Source organism: Schistocerca nitens, chromosome 2 (assembly GCF_023898315.1).
Source record: "Schistocerca nitens isolate TAMUIC-IGC-003100 chromosome 2, iqSchNite1.1, whole genome shotgun sequence".
NCBI classification, from domain to species: Eukaryota; Metazoa; Arthropoda; class Insecta; order Orthoptera; family Acrididae; genus Schistocerca; species Schistocerca nitens.
In genome coordinates this window covers 882,016,781-882,022,940 of record NC_064615.1, presented here as the reverse complement: position 1 = coordinate 882,022,940, position 6,160 = coordinate 882,016,781, and the positions used below count along the sequence as shown (strand labels likewise).

At 40.9% G+C, this 6,160-nt stretch overlaps 1 pseudogene; it reads right to left on the bottom strand.

Annotated features, from left to right (window-relative positions):
* Nucleotides 1–5,191: 5,191 nt before the first annotated feature.
* Nucleotides 5,192–5,309, bottom strand: LOC126238448 (5S ribosomal RNA; annotated as a pseudogene).
* Between the last annotated feature and the right edge of the window lie 851 nt (nt 5,310–6,160).

Sequence of the window (6,160 nt, the reverse complement as noted above, 5' to 3'; positions counted from 1 at the left end):
CCAGTGCGGACGGTATTTGCTTCGTGGACCGTTTACCAATTGCGGAAAAGGTCGATATCGTGTTGATGTATGGCTACTGTGATCAAAATGCCCAACGGGCGTGTGCTATATATGTTGCTCGGTATCCTGGACGACATCATCCAAGTGTCCGGACCGTTCGCCGGATAGTTACGTTATTTAAGGCAACAGGAAGTGTTCAGCCACATATGAAACGTCAACCACGACCTGCAACAAATGATGATGCCCAAGTAGGTGTTTTAGCTGCTGTCGCGGCTAATCAGCACATCAGTAGCAGACAAATGGCGCGAGCATCGGGAATCTCAAAAACATCGGTGTTGAGAATGCTACATCAACATCGATTGTAACCGTACCATATTTCTATGCACCAGGAATTGCATGGCGACGACTTTGAACGTTGTGTACCGTTCTGCCACTGGGCACAAGAGAAATTACGGGTCGATGACAGTTTTTTTGCACGCGTTCTATTTAGCGATGAAGCTTCATTCACCAACAGCGGTAACGTAAACTGGCATAATATGCACTACTGGGCAACGGAAAATCCACGATGGCTGCGACAAATGGAACATCAGCGACCTTGGCGGGTTAATGTATGTTGCGGCATTATGGGAGGAAGGATAATTGGCCCCCATATTGTCGATGGCAGTCTAAATGGTGCAATGTATGCTGTTTTCCTACGTAATGTTCTACCGATGTTACTACAAGATGTTTCACTGCATGACAGAATGGTGATGTACTTCCAACAAGATGGATGTCCGGCACATTGCTCGCGTGCGGTTGAAGCGGTATTGAATAGCATATTTAAAGACAGGTGGATTGGTCGTCGAAGCACCTTACCATGGCCCGCACGTTCACCGGTTCTGACGTCCCCGGATTTCTTTCTGTGGGGAAAATTGAAGGATATTTGCTATCGTGATCCACCGACAACGCCTGACACCATGCGTCAGCGCATTGTCAATGCATGTGCGAACGTTACGGAAGGCGAACTACTCGTTGTTGAGAGTAATGTCGTTACACGTATTGCCAAATGCATTGAGGTTGACGGACATCATTTTGAGCATTTGTTGCATTAATGTGGTATTTACAGGTGATCATGCTGTAACAGCATGCGTTCTCAGAAATGATAAGTTCACAAGGGTACATGTAGCACATTGGAACAACCGAAATAAAATGTTCAAACGTATCTACGTTCTGTATTTTTAATTTAAGAAACCTACCTGTTACCAACTGTTCGTTTAAAATTCTGAGCCATATGATTGTGGCTATTACAGAGCCATCTATCACGAAGCGAAAAAAGTGTTCCAACTAAAATATTCACATGTCTTTACGTACTACAAAAAAATGGGGGTTCCTATTTTAAAAAACGCAGTTGATATCCGTTTGACCTATGGCAGCGCCATCTAGCTGGCCAACCATAGCGCCATCTGGCTTTCCCCTTCAAGCTAGACAAGTTTCGCTCTTTATAGTCTTTTCGTTTGACGATTATTTCGTGAGATATTTGGCCCGGTCATGATCAATGGACCACCCAGTATTGTGATGATGAAACAGGCTTAATTTTACCCTCGTCTTGGATGACTATTTTGCTTGTGAATCTGTTGCCATTCCCGTAAAACACTTAACACAATTTCATTGTACTGTGTAAAGTTAACTCTTTTACTGTATCATAACTGATTATCGTAGGATCACTTTCCGTCTATTTAAGATTTACTTTTTAAGGTTCAGTACCGCACTCCTAAAAACGTAACGCTTATAGGATCAGTTTGTTGTCCGTCTGTCTGTCTGCTTGACTGTTAAAAACCTTTTTCTGAGAAACGGTTAGAAGTATCAAGCTGAAATCTGTGCCGCATGTGAAGGTCTACGACCGCCATTTATGTCACATACTCGTCTTGCGATACTCTCAAACTCACTCATCAGAATCTGTAGCGTACTTCCTGTTGACTTAGAATCATGAAATTTGGCAGTATAAGTAAAGGAAAAAAAATCCGAAAATGGTTAATTTGTAATTATAAGATTGATCATATCTTATCTGACTCTCTGTCCTCCCGCATTTAAGACCCCTTTTTCTCTGGAGCAGGTGGATGTACCAGGTTGACAGCTGTGTCCCAAACTAAGGCCTCTAGTTTGTTGGCACTTTAATAAAAGCAGTACAGCCAAAAGATACGATCATTTATGTCATATATATATTGATACTCGCAAACCCACTCGTCAATGTTTATAAGGTACTTCCCCTTAACCTAGAATCCAGAAATTTATGAAGTAGCAATGTTTCACAGTGAAAATAAAGTAAAAAATACGAATATTGTTACTTTGTAATTATATCACACGAAAAGAATCTTTTTTTTTTTTTGTCATTTGTCATCCGACAGTCTGTCTGTCCATCTGTTAAGATCTCTTCTTGTCAGCAATGGGTTGAGGTATCAAGTTGAAATTTATGTCACATACTGAGGTTAATACGTTTAAGCTTCTAAGTCAATATAATGAAAAGATACGGCCATTTAATTCTAAAAATTTTATAATCGCAAACTCACTCATTAAAACCTGGAATCAGAAGACTTGGCGAGAAGCAAGATATCACAGAACAATTGAAGGAAAAAATCCTAAAACGGTTAATTTGTAATTATATTATATATTCCGAAATCAGATACTGGATTGTAAGGCGTACCTAGGAGCAGTTATAGACTCAGGTCACAATATAGTAGTGACGAAGAGTAGGCTGAAGTTTAAGACATTAGCCAGGAAGAATCAATGCGCAAAGAAGTGGGATACAGAAGTACTAAGGAAGGACGAGATACGCTTGAAGTTCTCTAAGGCTATAGATACAGAAATAAGGAATAGCTCAGTAGGCAGTACAGTAGAAGAGGAATGGACATCTCTAAAAAGGGCCAACACAGAGGTTGTATAGAAAAACATAGGTACAAAGAAGGTAACTGCGAAGAAACCATGGAGAACAGAAGAAATACTTGATTTGATAGATGAAAGGAGGAAGGACAAAAATGTTCTGGGAAACTCAGGAATACAGATATACAAGTCTCTGGGGAATGAAATAAATAGGAAGTGCAAGGAAGCTAAGACGGAATGGCTGTATGAAAAATGTGAAGAAATCGAAAAAGAAATGACTGTCGGAAAGACAGACTCAGCATACAGGAAAGTCAAAACAACCTTCTGTGAAATTAAAAGCAAGGGTGGTAACATTAAGAGTGCAACGGGAATTCCACTGCTAAATGTGGAGGGAGAGTAGATAGGTGGAAAGAATACATTGAAAGCCTCTACGAGGGGGAAGATTTGTGTGATGTGATAGAAGAAGAAACGGGAATCGATTTAGAAGAGATAGGGGATCCGGTATTAGAATCTGAATTTGAGAGAGCTTTGGAGGACTTAAGATCAAATAATCAGAAGGGGTAGATAACATTCCCTCAGAATTTCTAAAATCACTGGGGGAAGTGGTAACAAAATGACTATTGACGTTGTTCTGTAGAATGTCTGGAGACATACCATCTGACTTTCGGAAAAATATCACCCACACAATTCCGAAGGCTGCAAGAGCTACAGGTGCGAGAATTATCGCACAGTCAGCTTAACAGCTCATGCTTCCATCTTGATGACAAGAATAATATGCAGAAGAATGGAAAAGAAAATTGAGGATGTGTTAGATGACGATCAGTTTGTCTTTAGGAAAGGTAAAGGCACCTGAGAGGCAATTCTGACGTTGCAGTTGATAATGGAAGCAAGACTAAAGAAAAATCAAGGCAAGTTCATAGGATTTGTCGACCTGGAAAAAGTGTTCGACAATGTAAAAAGATATTCGAAATTCTGATAAAAACGGCGGTAAGCTCTACGGAGAGACGGGTAATAGACAATATGCACAAGGGCCAAGAGGGAATAATAAGAGGGGACGACCAAGAACGAATTCCTCGGGTTCAATCTGTACATCAAAGGAGCAATGACGAAAATAAAAGAAAGGTTCAGGAGGTGAATTAAAATTCAAGGTGAAAGGATATCAAAGATACGATTCGCTGATGACATTGCTATACAGAGTGAAAGTGATCAAGAATTACATGATCTGCTAAGTGGAATGGACAATCTGAGTACCGAATATGGATTGAGAATAAACCGAATAAAGACGAAAGTAACGAGAAGTAGTAAAAACGAGAACAGCGAGAACTTAACATCAGGGTTGTTGGTCACGAAGTAGATGAAGTTACGGAATTCAGCTACTTGGGCAGTAAAACAACCAATGACAGCAGGAGTAAGGAGGACATCAAAAGCAGACTAGCATTGACAAAAAGGGCATTCATGGCCAAGAGAAGTCTACTAATATCAAACATAGGCCTTAATTTGAGGAAGAAATTTATGAGAACGTACGTCTACAGTACAGCATTGTGTGGTAGTGAAACATAGACTGTAGGAATACCGGAACAGAAGAGAATCGAAGCATTTGAGATGTGGTGCTACAGACGAATGTTGAAAATTGGGTGGACTGATAGCGTAAGGAATGAGGAGGTTCTGTGCAGAATCGGAGAGGAGAGGAATATGTGGAAAACTCTGATAAGGAGAAGGGAAAGGATGGTAGAACATCTGTTAAGACATGATGGAATGACTTCCATGGTATTAGACTGAACTGTAAAGGGCAAAACCGCTAGAGGAAGAGAGAGATTGGAATACATACAGCAAATAATTGAGGATGTAGGTTGGAAGTGCTACTCTGAGATGAAGAGGTTGGCACAAGAGAGGAATTCGTGGCGGGCCGCATCAAACCAGTCAGAAGACTGATCCCCCCCACCCCCAATATATATATATATATATATATATATATATATATATATATATATATATATATATATATATATATATATATGTGTATGTATATATGTATATCGACGAAGAAATATTTTTTTAAATAATTTATCTGATTATCTGTCTGTCCTTTTGTCAAGACCCCTTTTTCTCAGGAAATAGGTTGACTTATATCTTGCACTCCGTCTTCAGGCCACAAGTAGCCCATCGGGACCATCCGACCGCCGTGTCATCCGCAGATGAGGATGCGGATAGGAGGGGCGTGTGTTCAGCACACCCTTCTCTCGGTCGTTATGATGGTTTTCTTTGACCGGAGCCGCTACTATTCGGTCGAGTAGCTCCTCAGTTGGCATCACGAGGCAGAGTGTACCCCGAAAAATGGCAACAGCACATGGCGGCCGGGATGGTCACCCATCCAAGTGCCGGCCACGCCCGACAGCGCTTAACTTCGGTGATCTGACGGGAACCGGTGTATCCACTGCGGCAAGGCCGTTGTCTACGTATATCTTGCCTATATCGATATCGAGAACAGGCAAAAATCGTCGGGATTCTCGATTTCCCTGGACGATAAACTGGCAGTACACATAACTTTGTATAGAACCCTCATTGCGTGAGTTCTACTCGCTCTTATCGGAATTTTTTTGAATCAACATTACTGAACATAATTCTGTGTTGTCGTCTGCATTAATTAAAGGCGTTGGAATAGATCTTTTTTATTAATTATTTGTGTATCTTTTTATTTCATTAATTCACTAATCTCAGCAGTGAATAGACTATTTGACTGCAGGATCACAGATTCAGATTGTTATTTGCAGTGAGAGATTCAGATTGTTATTTGCAGTGAGTTAGGTGCTGGACATGAAGGCTGAACTGTGCAGCTTGACCCTAGTTTTTCTTGAGTCATCAGTCTTCTGACTGGTTCGATGCTGCCCGCCACCTGCTGTGCCAACCTTCTCACCTGAGAGTAGCGTTTGCAACCTCCATTATTTGCTGGATGTATCCCAGTTTAAGTCTTCACAGTTTACAGATTTTATCCTCTACAGTTCGTTCTAGTTCTATGAAAGTTATCCACTGATGCCTTAACAGATGTCCTATCACTCAGTCCATTCTTCTTGCCAGTGTTTTCCATTTGTTTCTCTCCTCGTCAGTTCTGCAGGGAATCTTGTCATTTCTTACCTTATCAGTCCACCTAATTCTCAACATTCTTCTGTGGCTTCCCATCTCAGTTATTTCGATTCTCTTCTGTTCTGGTTTCCTCAGTCCTTGTCTCACTGCCATACAATGCTGTGCTCCAAACGTACATTCTCAAAAGTTTCTTCCTCAAGTTAAGTCTTATGTTTCATACTAG